Source organism: Athene noctua, chromosome 2 (assembly GCF_965140245.1).
Source record: "Athene noctua chromosome 2, bAthNoc1.hap1.1, whole genome shotgun sequence".
Classification (NCBI taxonomy): domain Eukaryota; kingdom Metazoa; phylum Chordata; class Aves; order Strigiformes; family Strigidae; genus Athene; species Athene noctua.
In genome coordinates this window covers 157,381,611-157,400,354 of record NC_134038.1, presented here as the reverse complement: position 1 = coordinate 157,400,354, position 18,744 = coordinate 157,381,611, and the positions used below count along the sequence as shown (strand labels likewise).

The 18,744-nt window shown below is 42.9% G+C and overlaps 1 long non-coding RNA gene across 3 annotated transcripts in view; it reads left to right on the top strand.

The window, feature by feature from the left end:
- LOC141957162 (uncharacterized) overlaps nt 1-13,586 on the top strand; it is a 28,802-nt gene extending 15,216 nt beyond the window's left edge. Inside the window, exons 3-7 of one of the 3 annotated variants that reach the window (XR_012633068.1) lie at nt 5,755-5,828; nt 6,916-7,085; nt 7,243-7,355; nt 7,468-7,694; nt 10,839-13,586. This is a non-coding gene — a long non-coding RNA (uncharacterized LOC141957162). The remainder of the gene's footprint in view (nt 1-5,754; nt 5,829-6,915; nt 7,086-7,242; nt 7,356-7,467; nt 7,695-10,838) is intronic. The other 2 variants (XR_012633070.1, XR_012633069.1) reach the window with 2 other exon arrangements.
- The last annotated feature ends 5,158 nt before the right edge of the window (nt 13,587-18,744 follow it).

Here is an 18,744-nt window from a genome sequence, read left to right as displayed (position 1 = left end):
CTCCTTTTTCTTAGCTTTTATTGCCAAACATGACATCCTATGGTATGGAGTACCTTTTGTTCAGTTTAGATCAGCTGTCCTGGCTGTGTCCCCTCCCCATCTCTTGCTGATCCCCAGCCTACTGCCTCTGGGGGGGTGTTGGAGAGAGAGCCTTGGTGCTGTGCAAACGCAGCTCAGTGACAGCCAAAGCATCGGTGGGTTTATCTACACTGGTCTAGCTGCAACTACGAATAACAGCACTATGTGGGCTGCTGTGGGGAAAGTTAACTCCAGGCCCATCAGACCCAGAGCAGCATGAGCAGATAGTGCAAAAATATAACTTAGTTTACCTTGAAATGATCTCTGTTGTAACTGTTTTAATGAAATATCATGGTGGAGAGAAAAGCAGATGTGGTTTTGATATCATTGTGGCTAGGGAATGTCAGCTCTCATTCCCTCAGCTAGGGTTTACATGGGTTGTCTCCAGGTAAGTAAAACTCCAGATCTTCATGGCTATATTAAAATATTTTCTAGTATTTATACTGTGTTAGCTGAGGTGATTTGGGAACTACTGGCTGCATCAGAACAAGTATGACCAGCAGGTCAATGGAGGTGACTCTCCCCCTCTACTCCACTCTCATTGAGACCACACCTGCAGTTCTGCATCCAGCTCTGGGGCTGAAATGCTGGGGTTTCAACCCCAAGCCCCAAATTAAGGTTGATATATGAGTGATTCCCACAGCCCTTCCCAAAGGGGGGGTGAGTTTGCCTTTAGGCTTCCCTCCAGGGTGGGGCCGGCCTTGCAGACAGAGCCATTGGGTAAAAGAGCCCCAGGGGTCTGCATTCAGCAAGCAAAGGTCAGGTGTCCCACTGAGGGATAAAAGCTGGGACCACTTGCAGGAGGGGCAGTGTCTGTCTGTGAGGTGGATGCCCTCTGCAGAGTTCCCTGTTGGGGAAGGACCTCCTGCCTCCCTGGGACTGGGCTCCAGTCAGGTCTGGCTTTCGTAAACCCGGGCTGTGTAGAGATTCAGTGTGTGGCTTCCTTGGTCTGATGTATTTGGCTTGTTGACTCGGTTGTCTCCCGTCCCTTCTATGGGAGACTGCATTTCACCATTCATTCCACCCATTGTTGGTCGTTGTTGGGGTCAGTGGGATTGATGTCAATTACGTATAATCTGACTTGTTTGTACCCCCAGCACTCGCCCATGTACTGACCCTTTTGTATCAAATACAATTTGGTTATTGGTTCATCTTTATGCTGGCTGTGTCCTTTATGCTAGGCCTGATAATTGGCAAAACAGGGGCCCCCAACATAAGAAGGACATGGACCTGCTTGAGTGGGTCCAGAGGAAGGCCAGGAAAATGATCAGAGAGCTAGAGCACCTCTCCTGTGGTGAGAGGGTGAGAGAGTTGGAGTGCTTCAGACTGAAGAGAAGGCTCCAGAGAGATCTCATTGGGGCCCCTTAAATATTTAAAGGGGACTTTTTAAGAAAGACTGGTGGAGACTTTTACCAAGGCCTGTAGTCGCAAGACAGAGGGCAGTGGTTTTAAATTGAAGGAGGATAGATTTAGATTGGACATAAGGAAGAAATTTTTTATGATGAGGATGGTGAGGCCCTGGCACAGGTTGCCCAGAAAAGCTGTGGCCGCCCCCTCCCTGGCAGTGTTCCAGGCCAGCTTGGACGTGGCCTTGAGCAACCCGATCCTAGTGAAAGATGTCCCTGCCCGTGGCACCGGGGTTAGACTGGAGCATCTGTAAAGGTCCCTTCCAACCCGAACCATTCTGTGGCTTTTCAGAAATGACTGGTTTAGCAACGTCTGAAATTAGTTTCGTCTTTATTCTTTTTGAGAGAAAACAGAGATGAGGAGTAGATTTTAACTTGGCACTTGCAAAAAATAGTGGCCACTACTGTTGCTTCCTACTATTGCTTCAGGGTCATCCCCTGCAGTCCCGTTTATCCTATGCATGCCAGACCAGCTCTGGACTGCACAGGTTGCCAGAACAGCCCAGCCACCTGCCCTGTTGCAAGTAGCTACTAATCTTTTTCATGTTACTGTTCCACAGCAAAATCCAGCACAAACATGCTGTACTGCAAGCACCTTCTGCAAAATCTTGAAATAAAAGTAGCATTTATGATGGGAAAGACTAACTGAAGCAGTTATATTTGCCCATGGTATTTTTTTGATACTACTTTTAAGAAGAGAAATCTCTTTCAGATTTTATCTCTTTCTTTTCCCTATCCCTCTCTCCTTCAAAAATTACTTTGCTACGTTTCAGTGCGATAAAAGCTGGACACAGATCCATCTTTGGAAGAGTGGTGGGAGGTAGCGTAGGCTGGGGTTGGGTCAATTTGTTGTTCAGGCTTTTAAGTGAAACTGGAGGAAATTGTGAAACCGAGGTTGCAAGGAGAGGTGAGCAATACATTGTTTCCTTTTCCTTTCAGATTACCAGTTCAGCTGGAGGACGAAAACACATGTTGAACAAAAAAATTGTAGAGTGACTTAGTTTTTAATTATTTCAGATAATCCTTCCTCTGTATGTGAAGGTAAAATAAAATGCCCTGTTCTGTGTTAAAAAAAAAAATAAAATCTTTTAACTTTTTGTTCAACATTCTCTTATTTGTTTGGTGTGGTTTCCCAAGGCTATTATGCATTAACAGTATCTGCCTTGTGCAAGTGCTTGCGGATCCTGCTGTTAGGCCACGCCTCTGTGGGACTGGAAGGCCAGCTCAGGTGGCAGTGAGATGCATTTTCCATGTGCTCAAGTGATTCCAGAGATAGGGCTTTAAGAATGATGGAGGGATTGGAGCTGTAAAGTGTTTGAACTTTGTGGATGCGAATTAAAAGTGACAATGAATGTTTAGAACATCAGAACCCCGTGAGGGTTGCATGGGTTAAAGTAATATTCGGGTATTTACTTTCAGACAACTTACATAACAGGTTTTGTCAAGTTCAATGTTCATTATCTTATTATGAGAGCAGCTTATGGAGGAGGGAAGAGATGCTGTTTATGAATCCTTCAGCTTCCCAACCTTGACATGCAAGCTTAAATCTTGGAACTACTCATTTAAACAAGTTTAAGTGCTTATTCATTGTTTGGAGACTTTGGGAAAAAATACTGGAAGTTTTCTGGGGAGTAGAGAAGCTGTGACTCTTATTTAAAGAAGAAAAACCAAACAAAGCCCCCTCCAACTCTTAGATATTTGGGGTAGATAGTCAATGACGGGCAGAACAGGTTCAAGTCCTGGAAAAGTTAATGGGAACTGGATGCTTTATTCTTTTTACCTCCATAATTACTTCTTGCAAACCAGTTATCTATCAAAATGAGTTGCATTTGGAAGAGTAGGTCCCAAAAGTCCCTGAAGCGGTTCTCAAAATCTTATTTCTCTCCCTTGCGTGCTGTCCCCTCCCTCCTTAATTTTTTAGGGGGCAGAGACCATTACAGCCTGCAGCTGATGTATAAATACAATTTCTTTGCCAGCTTTAAAATATTGGGCACTTCTGGTGAAAGAAGCAGCAAAGCAGATGGCAAGTGAATTTGAAGCTTAGAAACTGTAGCCTTGAGTATTTCATGATCACACCATCTGGATTATTATTTGACTGCCTGGCTTTAGAACTCAGCATGCCTTCAGCAGAAGGTAGCTTTGGGTTGGGGAGAAATTGTCAAAAGCATTATAGAAAAGTCTACTGTTGCTATAAACTTCTGCTCGCAAGCTGAACTGTGATTTCAGTGTAGCACGCTACTGCTTCCACTGGTGTTTGTGGGAGCAGGATCAAAGACAGGCGATTCATAACATCTTGAGACAGACTCCTGTGCTCACATCTGATAGACTGGTGGATGAAGTGACCACTCTCTGACATCTAACCAGTGGTTCCTGTTGTTCGTTTGCCTCCCTACTCTATGCACTGGTAGACCTATGGGACATGACCCTGACTGACTACTCTTCTCCCCCAAATTTTCTAGCAGCTGTTCTTAATATGGATCGCTTCCCTGTTGTGACAAAGCACAACTGTAGGAGGTGGTAAGCTCTGGCACAGAGGTGGAAAAGACCCATGGGAGCGGGAATACTTTGTGACCAGAAACATCAGCTCTTCAGGCCATTTTTAATGGGCATCTTCAACCATGTGTAGACACTGGAAAGCAGCCGTATACATAGTTTATGACTGTGTGACAATTATCTTCTGTTCTGGCTAAGCCACAGAGTGATCAGCTGGGAGTAACAGGCTGCTAGGCTAAGCATTGATGTGCTTGCCAGCCCAGCACAGGTATGTGATGAGTCTCTGCTGGCCAGGCAGTTGTCAGTGAGGTGGGGAGGTGGTGCCCACCATTGTCTCTCAGAGTGGGCCAGTACTTCATCTTACCAGGTGTCCATCTTCTGACCTTCTAATTTTTGCTGAGGGTTTTATACCTTTTCTTGTTATTTTTGAGTCCTTAGGTGACTATTTCTGACTCCATAGTTTTTTTCCTTATTTTTTTTTATCTATCTCGCTTACTTTAGTTTGTGCTCCATTTACAGGAAGTTTTTCTGACTGAAGTGAAGACAAGGTCACAGCCAAGCCTCAGGTCACATTTGGATGAACCTCAGAAGACTGGGTTATGAGTTACAGTTCCCTTCTTCGATGGTCTGATCTCTTTTGATCATGGATACCATTGCCTTGTTGATATTAGGGTCTGGTATCAGGTTGATACCACTTACACCTCTGCCTAGCGGGCTGCAGCAGAGTTTAGAGTCTTAATGGCAGTGCTCAAATCAAAATCCAGTACTATCGTGTATGCAAACACCAGCCTAGTTAGTACCCCGTCTGGCTGCCATTCGTCTGGTATTTCAGTGTCAGTCTGTCACTGTTGAGGTTAAGTTGTCATTGCCTTGTAAGGAAAAAATCTAGGTGCAGCAGGAAAAAAGCATTGAGTCATTAGGATGATGGAGAATTATTTATCCCATGCTTCTTGTGTATTGTTAACGATTTTATATCTGATTAACTCTCTGTATTTGCTGTGGCCTTTGGAGTGTCTAGCTATGTGAAACCACTGTTTAGTTCCTAAAATTATTTATTTACTATGCTTTCTTAGTAGATTCTTAGTATCAGCTTCTCACACCAGGAGAAGACACTACTGAACCTTTGACAAGTTTTCATCTCTGTAGAAATGTTTTTGATGGGAAATGTCTTTATGTCTGTCCTGGTTTCAGCTGGGATAGAGTTAATTTTCTTCTTAGTAGCTGGTACAGTGCTGTGTTTTACATTTAGTGTGAGAATAACATTGATAACACACTGATGCTTTAGTTGTTGCTAAGTAGTGCTTATCCTAAGTGAAGGATTTTTCATTTTCCCATGCTTTGCCAGCAAGCAGGTGCACAAGTGGAGAAGTGAGTGAGTGTCTGTGTGGTGCTTAGTTGCTGACTGGGGTTAAACCATAAAGTGCCTTTAGTAGAGATCTGCTATGACCTTAAAATGTTTGTTCCTCTTCTTGTTGGTATAGTGGACTAATGAGGTCTGTTCGGACTCATCCTGGATATGTCTTTTTCTATTGGCAGAGAGCTCTGGTTTTAGTTAGAGTATGTGCAATGATTGACTTATCTACCAATGTCTGAGTGTCATCTTCTATCCCTAGTCACCATTCTGCAGGAAATGTGGCATCCCTGGTGTGGGAAGATCTATGCCCTTTACATTATAACTCTGATATCAGGATGAGAAATTACCATCCTGCTGTTGTTGGATGTCAGGGCTGTGCCTGTGTGCTTCCCCAGTGTAATTAATGATTAATTCTCTGGGCAGGTCAGGAGCTCCCCAGCTGGTCTCTGCAGAGGTGAGATGGACTGATTTGTGACAGAGAACTGACTTGAGACAAGGTGATTGGCTGAACTTGTAGCTTCAAACCGTAGAGCTCTTGCAAGACATCGGAAGGCTCTGTGTTGTCCTTCTGAACGCTGCTGTCTGCTCAAAGGTGATACACCACAGGTTTGGGGAGCTGAGTAGCTCTACTGCATCATTGCAGGGAGCTGCGCTGACGGGCCCGGATCAAGCATTGCCTCGTGTTCATTCCCCAGTCCCACCGCCTGGTCAATTCAGTCAGCTCTTGCATGAGGGCACTGGTGGGCACCCCAGCCCAAGCAATCGTGGTTTTTTTCCTTTGATCATCAACATTTTCCAAACCCTATTTTGCCCATCTTTTCCACCACGAGTGAGGTCCATGTCTCGGAGCAGCCCACATGTCCTGTCCACTACAATACCCTTTCCCAGCCTGACCTTTCAAATCCTGACCTCTGGCCTGGAGATGGTGGCTTTTCTCTACTGCCCTTTTAATTTCATACAGGTAGCACATCTGTGTGGTATGAATCTGCATGGAGTAGCTCAAAAGGTCCCTCTTTCCTTTAGTTTCACACTTGTGTGCTGCCACGAACATATGTCCTGCTTGTATAATCTTATTGTTAAGTCTGGCCCAGGTCAGACATCTGCATGTCTGATGATTTAAGAAACACTTTGGGTGTTGCATTCTGCCTGGAGAGGTGTTGCATCTGAGATGCCAAACACAAGCCTTTTGCAGCAGATGCACACTGTTGATCCTGTTATTGATGGTTCCATTCCTTAAACACCTTATTCTCAAATTTTGACTCCTCATTGCAGTAGCGATCATTCAGTATTCTCCGTTTCAGAGCTCTCTGAGCTGAACAAGACTTGGAAACCAAGGAGTGCTTTGGGAGATGGAAGTGGAAGGTGCTGCCTGGCAAGGCGTTAGTAATGAGAAATGTTCATACTGCCATGAATCCGTGGCACATGAGTGCGGACTGCTCCTTGTTGCATAATGGAGAACAACCCTGAAATTCACAAGTCCGTGAGCACCCTGCAAATTGGGTGAAACAAGGGCAAATAGATCTTGATGCTTGTCAGATAAATAACTTGGTCTGCTCACTTTACCATGTGCTTCTTTGCCCTGAGGAGCTGCTGGGTGGCCAGAGGGGGCACTGTGACTCTTCAACTCGACAGACCTGGTTCAAAGACATAGGGAGAAAATGCAGTAAATCCAGAAGATAAGCCCTGAAGGTTAATCACTTAAACACTAAGGAAAATTACTTTATCATTAGCCATACAGGCTTTGTGACATACAGGTGAGTAGATACAGTTGCTATTTTTCATGAAGCGTATTCACTAGCCTGTGTATGTGTTATTTTAAGGGTTATCCATGTGTTGTTGCACAAAAAAACCCATGATGATGTCATGACCAACTACAAACCTGTCGAATTTCCTGCATCATGTTTCTTGCAGGGAGGAACAATCCCTCCTGTGCCTGCAGCCCAGCACCTCAGCCTTTCTTTACTCTTGTGGTCTCATGCATCAGAAGGAAGCAGGATCTCTGACCCCTTGGCCAGTTGTAGCAGGTACCTGGAGTTGTGAAGGAGGAGAGGGGGGCTGTCCCAGGGCCAGCTTGCTCCCACCCAGCTTGGTGCCATCTGCAAACTGACTGAGGGTGCACTTGATCCCCTCATCTAGGTCATCAATAAAGATGTTAAACAGGAGTGGCCCCAACACCAAGCCCTGGGGGACACCCCTCGTGACTGGCCGCCAACTGGATTTAATTCCGTTCCCCACAACTCTTTGGGCCCGGTCGTCCAGCCAGTTTTTTACCCAGCAAAGCATGTGCCCATCCAAGCTGTGAGCAGCCAGTTTCGCCAGGAGAATGCTGTGGGAAACGGTGTCAGAGGCCTTACTAAAGTCAAGTAAGTTACATCCACAGCCTTTTCCTCATCCTATAAGCAGGTGGCCCTGTTGTAGGAGGAGATCATGTTTGTCAGGCAGGACCTGCCTTTCATAAACCCATGCTGACTGGGCCTGAGCATCTGGCTGTCCCGCATGTGTTGCGGATGGTACTCAGGATGAGCTGCTCCATCAGCTTCCCGGGCTCTGAAATGAAAGAATTGTGAAACTCTTCACATGAAACTTTAGGCTTTCATTGCATATCCTCCTCCTGTAACCTGTGCAGATTTTTATGCCTGGATGAGCTATGGTAAAATAGGAGATCCAGGACTGTATATTCCAGATGGAAGGTCCAGACCATCATGCCAGCTTACATGAGCTAAATTTGTGAATTTGGTGTAATGAGCTGCAGATACTCTGGTATCTGTTTTTCAGACGAATAATGATTTCAATCATTCGGTATAAGAACTGTAGTCATAGATCTTTTAGGAATGAGAAAAATAGCTTAACCTCTTAGTCTCTCTTTATAATTCAGTCCATAGTGCATGGGTACAGGACAATATCAAAACCGGGAAATGATGCAGTGATACATTCCCATCATATTCCTCTATCCTCCAGCGATTTGTGACTCAGACTTACTGAGCCCTGGCAGCAACTCCATATTTAATAGCCTTTTCAGGACTGAAATTGTACAGTCATCTTTTGAACCCACATAAAACATTATTATCAGTTACATCTCATGGAAAGGATTTTAACAGCTAAACTATGTTTGAAACAGTTTTGAATGTTCTTAGGTACCTAGCCCTTATATACCTAAATACCTTTGGGAACCTGATTTTTGCTTCCTAAAGACCTGGTGATCAAAGGCAGTGTCATGCATAACTTGTACAGGGAAGCCAAAACATGGACCTTCCCATCAAATCGCTCATCTTCAGTCCTTATTTAATCTTAATTACAAAATCATTAGTTTCAGTATTACTGATACATTGTGTTCAAGGGTGTTTGGCATCTAACACAGACAGTAATCCCTACTGGCCTGATACTTAGCCTGTAAAGCATTATAGATGCAGTGAGGAGGGTGGCTAGTTTCTCTTGTGCCCAAAGAACTCAATGTATACTCAGAAAATGGTAAGAAAGTAAGCATGCTTGAGGACATTGCCAATCCTCACTTGTAAATACGTGCCTTGAGCTGCTGCACAGTAACTGTGTGTACGCTCTTGTCCTGCGTTGCAAACAGCACAAGTCTTGTTGACCGCCATCACAAGCAGTTTCAATAAACTCAGCTTGCTTAGCTTTATAATAGTTTAAGAGCTCATCCACAGCCAGTTACTGAATGTTGGTTGAAAGATACTGGCATTCAGATGCAGGGAGATCTATTCCAGTGAGCTACGATCATCTCGCTATCCTGACTACAAACTTCTGTTTTGTTGAGGAGGAAGAAAAAAGTGAAAAATATAAAAGCAAGTGAGTGATCAGCAAGCTCAACAGAAAGCAAAGAATGGCCTCACTGTGATTATAATATCTCTTTCACGTTAATGATTAGAGAAGACTACTGGAAAGCGAACTGAACCTGCAAAGGATTGGTTTTGGTATGGAGAGGGTGAGGCTCACCACCTTACTCCCTAAAAGTCACCTTTCTTTTCAGACATGTTGGGTTAGAACCTGGGTAGATCCCACCTCTGGGGAGCTGTAGAAAAAGGGTGTTTATTTCCATATCACTTCCCTCCAGTAAATCACCAGTCATTCATGCATTTCTTTCCATTAGTGATAGCAGTATTTTTATACCAGTAGGCAGGAGCAACTTTTTCTTCAGATCTTTCTGATTAACTTGTTGAAACAAGGCCATCGAACACACTCCCTTTGTTTTAAAAAAAAAATAATAATTGAAAATTGCATTGACAGGGCTAAAAATCATTACCCTGCTATGTACTGCTAAAAATGGTAAAATCCCTAAAACTGTCTCTTTATTCGTCGTGACAGCCCGGCTGCTTGCTGAGAACTGATCTTTCATTTCTTACTTCTATTTTGACTTCAGCACAACACCTGTTTCAATGAGGGAGTACTCCTGTGATGTTTGCAAGTTATACATTGCAACTGTATGTGCAAGCAGGAGACAATGGGAGCTAGCTGAAGTTAGCAGTAGTAACAGTCAAAACTTGTGAATATGCTATGTAAGAGCAGCTTCCAGGAAGCATCTGTAGCTGCCATTTTAGCAGCTCTTCTTTCATTCTTTTTAACTCTAGGGTCAAATTTTCACACGAAAGTTTCTGAAGTAAATGTTAACCATGATACTGAATAATTTTTCTCCCCTTGGCCACTTCCACATTGATGCTTAGTGCAGATCCTCATACCCACACCATGCACTGTCTTTGGTGTCTTGAGCCAGACTCTAAGGATCTTGCTCCAGTTGGTGTCTGCACTCTGAAGTAGTTTTTCTGCAGGGGTCTTTTTGACTGCTACCACACACCTCTGATGAAGTGCTGTTGTTATTTAAGCTAACTGGCCACAATACACTGAACTGCGAAATAATTTTCCTGACTTCTGATCCCGATTGACTTCTGGGACAAAGAAGGACATGTTAGTGCTGCAAGCTCAGGCCTGGGGCTCTGTCCTCCTTCAGTAGCATTCTCCTAATCTTGCCTTCATATACCTTTGCATGTCCTCAGCAAACGATACTTACTCCATAACTCCACAGTAGCATTATGAATTTAATTAGCCACAATGTTTGCCAAGTGCTTTGAAAATGAACAGTGCAATATATATTCCATGAGTTATTAGTATTTCAGTTCTTTCTTTGTTGTGTTGTAGGATTCAAATGAAATCTTGCTGCCCCTGTGTGTTTCTAGAAAAAAAAAAAAAATCCCCCTACAAGTGCACACATCTCTTATACATTTTGTTAGAAATTGATTAGACCTGGAGACAAATTAGTCCTTCGATCAAGTAGTTAAGCTGAAAACAATTTTGAAAAGAGGTCTCTGAAAAGAAAGAGATTTGACAATACAGACGTGTAAGTACTATATATAATACTATAGTCATCAAAATTTTATCTTCTAACCTGTGGATGATATGGAATCAATTAAAGCAAACAAAAAACTCTAATATGCAGAATTAAACATTGCTATTAAATATGCACTGTTTTAACAGACTTCATTCTCTTTCATCCCCAGAGCTGGAAAACCTGTTTCAAAAACTGAAGACTTACAGGATGAGAAATCTACCTGCAAGAATATCTAATGGAATTGAACTGCCAGCCAGGTTACCCTCCTTTCTTTTAGGGTATAGACAGCATCCTCATCTACAGCTTAAAGCAAACCAGTGAGAGAATTTCCTCAACAAAAATATCCATAGTATAGTGGATAGTTTTGCAGGCAATGACTATAGGATTAGTACATTTCTTAAATGAAAGAACACAAGAGATAATTCCAATGTTTTCTGAAGTGTAGAAGGTGGGGTGAACTATATCTTCGATCATTTACAGGATTTGGAAATTCCAGACTCTCAAAGTCCCACTTGAAATACCAAGGAAATTGTATTCTTTGTTTATCTGGGGTCCTTTGAAACTCCCAGATTTAGTCAGCTCAGACATGACTCTTTGAAATAAATTATTTAAATTCACTTGGTGTCTTAGGTGTTGTCCTTTGAAAGTGCATGATAGGGTCACAGATGAAGTAAAATAACTTTTATAATGCATTGCAGAAGGAGAAAGTGGTGTGTATTTGCATCGATCCTTTCTAGTGCATTACTGAAGGATGTAGACTGAAGTACCAGTTTGTTGGGATTCTAGAGGGCTTTCTGCGAGAGAATGGCCATGTGAGCAATCCTGCGTGAGAACAAGACTGATAAGAGCCTCAGCCTGAGCAGGAATGCCATAAGGACGTAACCCGGAATGGGGGAGGAGAAACTCGACGAGACAAACAACCCCGGGAAGGGGCTGGGACGGAAGAGGAAGTTCCACAAGGCAGGAAGCCTGGCAAGGCTGATGTGGCACTTTTTATCCAATTGTAAGAAGGTTTAAAGCGTGGGCTAAGTTAACTGTCCAATCTTGAGGACTTGTACTGCATGTTACTCATGTGTGCGGGAGAACAGTATAAAAGGACTTTCTTAGTTGTAATAAACAGGCATTGCTTGATCACATTGGTCGTGTGCGTGCTCAGCTCTCCCGCACCAGTTCAGCAGAGACCCAGAGTAATTTACAAATAGGAACTGTGCTGATCAGCAAAGCTCAACTATATGAAATACACCCAGCTTCTGTGATCAGTACATACCCCACCATGGGTCCCAAATCTGCTCTTCTCTGCTGTTTAGGTCTCAAGATAAGTTAATTTCCATGAAACTCAAAAACTTGAACAGAAGGGCTCACCTAACTCAGTTTGGGTGAAGGTAACAGTATTGATGTTTTTGTGACCTACCCATGCCAATTACTGAGGAATTACTCTTATCACTTTGCTACTAACTAAAAATTAAAGCTTGTTTTGACAAAAAGTTTTTTTTTTTTTTTAATGCCTATCTTCAGCAGAGAGGTCTGTCTCCCGAGATTCCTCTTAAACATCCTAGACTCATTTAATTCTTCCATTCTTACACATATAAAGACTCTGTGAATGTCAATGTGACTTCTTCGGTCTCCTTACTAGAGCAGGGGCATCAAAGGTTTAAGGAAAGGATTGTCTCACACAGCTTATTTTGATCGCCAGGTGTCTTGGCACTCTTAGTACCAGGTATTGTTTCTCAGAATAAAGATTTTTTTTCTTTATGTCCTTCTTCCTGTGAGAATCCCATAATCACAACCAGTATCTAGTAAAGGTGTATTCTAAGAGCCCTTAAGTTGATTTTCTACCACACAGAGGTACAAACTGAGAAGCTTTGAAGTTCTTTGCTTCTGCAGTTACTTATATACAGGGTTTCTCAGCAAAAGACTGCTGAATTGTTCTTTACTTCTGTTGCTTCTCTGAGTACTCAGATACTTATTGGGGGGAGAGACAGACTAGTGGGGACAATTTTTCTTGCAAAAGAAGTTGCAGGTTTGTGTATTCTTTTAGCATATGTGACAATCAGGTTGTCAGCAATATGTAGCAAAAGCTCCTTGGAGTTAATTAACATCTTTCATGGTTCAGCCCATGAATTTTGTACGTCCAGTGAAAATGTTTTAAACCAACGCATGGCAATGGGTTTGCTTTCTAGCAGAACAGGAACATAACAGAGCTTCACCTACGTACATAAATTAATAACGTGGCCATATCTCCTCAGAAGTAAAGAATTCGGCAGTCCAGGATTAGGTACATGATAGCATCTCTCACAAAAAGTACTACTAGGACTGAAAATGTGTGGACCAAAAAGTGTGAGCTATACTCCATGGCAATGCTTGGGGGGGAAAACAGTTGGAAACAGCTGCAGTGCAAAAGAATAAAGAGCAGATATAAGCCTAATGTTATGAAACAGAATAAGAAAAAAGAGCAACTCCCACCTCCCTGCACAGGTGGAAATCCCTGTGTTGACATCTGGAAGACTGTGGTGGAAATTTCATAAGAACAAACCCAAACTAAAACATACTGGTCCCTATTTTTTTGATACTTTCCAATATTTCTGTAAGGAAGATCTGTGCAAAGATGAGGAAACCCCAACAATTAGAGTCACATTTGTTACATGGACAAAACATCTATCCTGCATAAGGAAGGTGTCACAATTTGAAGTTGCGGATTCTGCTTTTGAGATGAAAAGTCATAGGAAAAGTAAGTTCTGAGGGTGATTTATCGATTTATTTTTGAAGTAAAGGAGATTCTGCTCAGTGAATTTTCTGCCGTAGACAGATCTCCATGTGGATCTGTGTGTCTCTGTATCCTCCCTAGGGAACCTGAAAAGGGAAAAAAAGCGGGTGTGGCAGAAGGTGACCAGTAGTGAATTAAGCTAGGACAACTCGTCTTCTTTAGGTCACCAACTCCAGTGATGCTGTCCTGGCCAACAGCAGAACAGGGACCACAAAAAGCACAGGAGCTCAGAAAACATGGAGGACACATTCACCTACTTTGGGAGGCAACAGAATGATCGACTTCACAGTAGACCCTGCGGATGCTAAGGCTTGGACAACAGGCCCAAGCCAGGGTTGACCTGTAGATGAATCCTGTGTATTTCGTAACTGATAACCATTGTGCTAGTAGGTATTGTACTAGGTTATAACAAACCACCTATACTGATGTAAAAAGTGCTAAAGTGTTGAAGTATTGAAGCCTGAACAACAGGCCCTGAGCCAAAGCTGCTAACTTAGTGTGTAGTCATTATGTATGCTCACTAGTGAAAGATGCAGCTTAGGTATCATATACTCACTACTGATGATGAATGTAATGAAAACATGTCTATCCCGAATGTATCTTTCTTCTTCTTTGCGTAGAAGCAAGTTAACAAAGCCATGAAGCCAGCTGTCCAGCCTTGGGACCAGACGTGTGGCCTTGTTCTAAAAAGAACAGAAATAAATTAGATAAGCAAGGAAACTCCCTTAGCTTCTCCCTTCAGCCCTGGCCAGGCTCTGGGGGAATCTAATGTGAGAATGAAACCAGATGTTCTGCTCAAAACAAAGGTGCCAGCTCTTCTGGCTTGCTGATTTTGGGGTATACAAGGCTGGACCCGCTCACAGCGACTTTGGCAGCCTCACCTATGGGTGGACGCACCACGTAGGATTTCTCCCTTGCTGGGCCAGGCTCCCCAAACCCTCGCTGTAACCGGGGCTGCCCAGCCACTGCGGGGCTGGGTGATGGGAACGTGTGCAAGTGGTGAGGGATCTTTCTTAATCTCCATTCTCTCGCTCTCAGCTAGTAATGATTTGATGCATTACCCTGTATTTTCCTATTTGTTTGAGTGCACTATTCTGTCTTTTCTTACTGTATGTTTTCTGTATTATTTTGTTACATTATTTAGTTATTTTGAGTAAAATACACCTACTATTTTTCACTCTGGTGTCTGAGTTTAATTGGTATCCTTAATCAGCAAACCACCCTGATGATTAATGTTACAGTTCTCAAAGTCTGAAGAAGGAAGCTTGATGAAGACTCCTGTCAACCAACGTGAGTAAGCTGGGACATAAGCTTTGTTGATACTTTCCACAAGTGTTACTGAAGCCCAGTATTTATATGGGAATGCACTACTGAATAGACTAGATTATGAGGAATTTGTTTTAAAACATTTGCCGAATTCACTAGTGAATTTGGAAACTACTGTTTTGGAAACTAGACTGGGTTTCTGTGTCTCGGTTCACCAGCTTATAACCACATTACTCACCTTATAGCAATATAAGTACTTTCAAGGAATGCCTGTGTAAAGGAGAATTACTTCTGAAACACAGGGAATAAACCACATTTACTGTGTGCAAGCCTGTAAACGTTTCATCTAGCTCAAATTATAAACGCCTGTCATCTTTTGCTGCTAAAAAAAGGGGGTCCCATCATGGTTCCTGGTCACTAGTTCCCATCTGGCTTACAGATTTATTACCTCTCTCTTTCTGCAGTATCTGAATTTTGCTACATTGTGCAAGAATGCTCTCATCTAGGAGTTTGCCACTTCTGTGGCTTTTCTTCCTCCTGCCTCAGTAAAGTGAAAGTTAATGCAAACCAGCACTACATGTTATAAAGGAGTGGATTTGAGAAGATGATTGAGAAGTACTTCATTGCACTGACAGTTGTTTAACTATATACTAGATAACTACACAAAGTGTATGGCTTAGTAGGGTCATCTGCCATTAAATTTTTTCGCGGTGGTTTTGTCATATGATAAAGAGGAATGCATCTGTCTAATTTACTTTGGAGATAGGAAATAAACTTTAAACATTGCTATAGAATTGTCATTTTGTATATTATTATCACCATGCAGGTTGTTATTGGAACAGTACCTGGAAGCTTTGATCACCTTGTGTCTGCTTTGCTGAAGCTGCTCCATTGTTTTATCTTTTATTATTAACTGCATGGTAAGGAGACTAGAAATAGAGCTGGCTGATGAGCAGCTGTGGTCAGGTAAACACATTTCCTCTTGAAATGGGGCGGTTCTGGGATGGCTCAATATTTGGCTGGGAGAGTACCTGGAATGTCTTGAAACCTTGTACACAGGTGAAGGAGCTGAGGGTGAACCACATAGTTGCATGAGTTGGCTCTGTAGTTTGGTGGAAGATGACAAAAAAAAGAGAGGATGGAGTATCAGAGGCATCGGGATGGCAGTTCAGGGCTGAGCCCTGCCATGCTAGTGGTGGGAAGCAAAGAGGAGGGATCTGTCTGCTTCCCACACTTCTGCAAAGATGCAGTTTCTGAAAAGCCCTGTTTTTAGCAATCCTGTCTTTGCTTTCCCATCCTGCATTTTTAAGTTTGGGAAAGCATCCCAAAGCCATGTTTATCACAAATACATTACGTTCACAATCTCTTTGCTGTTCACCTTTTGCTTGTCTCCATCTCTGCCTACTTCCAAAAATATGGATTGCTCAAGACTCAGTTTAGAAAATTCCTCCCCCGAGACCATCGTCATTCAGAGGGACTGAATCAAACCTGTTGCCTTTCTGACTTCTGACTTCTCCAAATCCCTGACTCACAAGACTGAATCAACCTTTTCTAGGACAGGACCTGCGAAGAGCTTGGATGCCCTCTGCGGGCAGAAGGAGCGATGGAGCCTGGTGCCTTCAGCAGATCCACAGCTTCGTCTAGTGTCACACAGCCAAACAGTGAGAGGGTCAGCAAAGAGGCAGAAATCAAAGGAAATACCACAAGAAAATGCTTTGGGGTGTGAAGCACGTCTTGGCCAGAATAAAAGGGGATTTGCTCTTTTGAAAAATCTTGTTAAAGTACTGCAGCTACAGGTCTGTCTGTCTGTTTTTTTTTTCCCCACAGCTTTGCAAGGGATAATTGATGTCTCCAAGGAGTGGAGATACTGTTTGGCTTGCAGGAGCACTGTACCCCTGGGGCTGAGCTTTCTAAGCTGAGGGCAGAGCTCTGGTCTTTTAGTGGAAAGCACAAGACAAGAAGTTAATGGGAGCAAGGCTGGGTACTTGAGGTCCCCTCACCAGAGCTGAGTATCCGAAAAACTATGAAAAATATAAGTACTTGAAGTCTAAATCACAGTTCTAAAAAAATCTCTGCACAGAATGAGACAGAAATCCATAAACCTTTTTTTTTTTCTTTTTCTTTTTTTTTCCTGCTTTTAATTAGTCTTTTGGTTCCTAGAAGCACTTAGCCTTCCTGGTTGAGGGAATTTTAGCCTTCCTCATAGTAATGTCCAATTTAGACCCCAAACTTGACAGCTCTCTGACGCTGGAATTTCTTCGATGTGGGAATTTCTTTGACATCTTTCTCAGAGGCTCCTAGTGGGCTTGCAGATGTTCTCTGAGGGCCCTTAATGAGGCAGGATGCAGTGGGCTTGTGGAGGTGCAGTTTCACAGAAATGCATATTCGGAGCACTCACACATAGTGGAAGATAATCCAGAGTAGCCATCTCCTCAGTCTGGAGCAAACTGACCTTTCCCAGTGAAGTAGGTTTGCCCCTGGCTGTGTGCTGCACTGTGTCAGGGGCACATTCCCTCCATTCTCTGAAGCAGCGACATTATGCAGAGAAGCAAAAGTCACCGAGCTCAGTGTGAGCCGGGTCATTCCCAAATCTGTGACTACTTCCAATAATCATGAAGATGCACAAGCATTTCTGTGTGAGATTACTGTAGGCAGGCAGAGGTCAGATGTACTGTTGAAATGCTGGGGTTTCAACCCCAAGCCCCAAATTAAGGTTGATATATGAGTGATTCCCACAGCCCTTCCCAACGGGGGGGTGAGTTTGCCTTTAGGCTTCCCTCCAGGGTGGGGCCGGCCTTGCAGACAGAGCCATTGGGTAAAAGAGCCCCAGGGGTCTGCATTCAGCAAGCAAAGGTCAGGTGTCCCACTGAGGGATAAAAGCTGGGACCACTTGCAGGCAGGGGCAGTGTCTGTCTGTGAGGGGGATGCCCTGTGCAGAGTTCCCTGTTGGGGAAGGACCTCCTGCCTCCCTGGGACTGGGCTCCAGTCAGGTCTGGCTTTCGTAAACCCGGGCTGTGTAGAGATTCAGTGTGTGGCTTCCTTGGTCTTACGTGTTTGGTTTGTTGACTCGGTTGTCTCCCGTCCCTTCTATGGGAGACTGCATGTCACCATTTATTCCACCCATTGTTGGTCGTGCGGTGTCGTTGTTGGGGTCGGTGGGATTGATGTCGATTATGTATAATCTGACTGACTTGTTTGTACCCACAGCACTCACCCATGTACTGACCCTTTTGTATCAAACACAATTGGGTTATTGGTTCATCTTTATGCTGGCTGTGCCATTTATGCTAGGCCTGATAATTGGCAAAACAACTGTCCTCAGGACTTGAGAAGAAAATTTGATTTTATGCCCAGTAGTATTTATTCAGTATATGCAAATATAGCCATGTAAATAACTGTGTTCAGTTTTCATTACTGAAAAATTATGAAAAGTGTTGGTTTTAAAGTCAAAGTCAAATGTGAATATACCTGATAATTTTTTTCCATGTTTGAAATGTTGTGTGATGTTTCATTTAGATTTGAAGGTCTTCTTGATCTCTTCAAATCTAAAGGTTTGAAAGTCCTCAAAGATTGCAAACCAAAAATTTTTTGAGCTCATTCTAAATTAAAGAAACACCTGGTTTTGATTTTAGAATGTCAGAAATCTCTGTTCTTTACTTTTAATTTGTATGTTTATTCAGCTGAAAGAAAATTATGAAATTAACGTTATTTCACCAAATGATTCAGTTAACCTAAATAATTTTTCAAATAATGATCTTTCATCTCAAAGAATACCACATATCAGTATAAAGACAGAACCTTTTCCCCCCCTAATTAAAAATTATGTCTATTCCTCTGGTCTTCCCCCAACAAACTGGATAGAGGAAACAGTGCCTCAGTGCAAAAACAAATAAAATTTCCACCATTTTCATGCCTGCCTGACAAGCAATTCTAAGGATAAACTAACAATACAGAAAAGCCTGTGTTTTATGCATTCACCTTCATCTACCTTCTGCTTCTTTTTAATTTGATTTGCTGGTTAATATTTGCATCAAAAGCTGCAGAT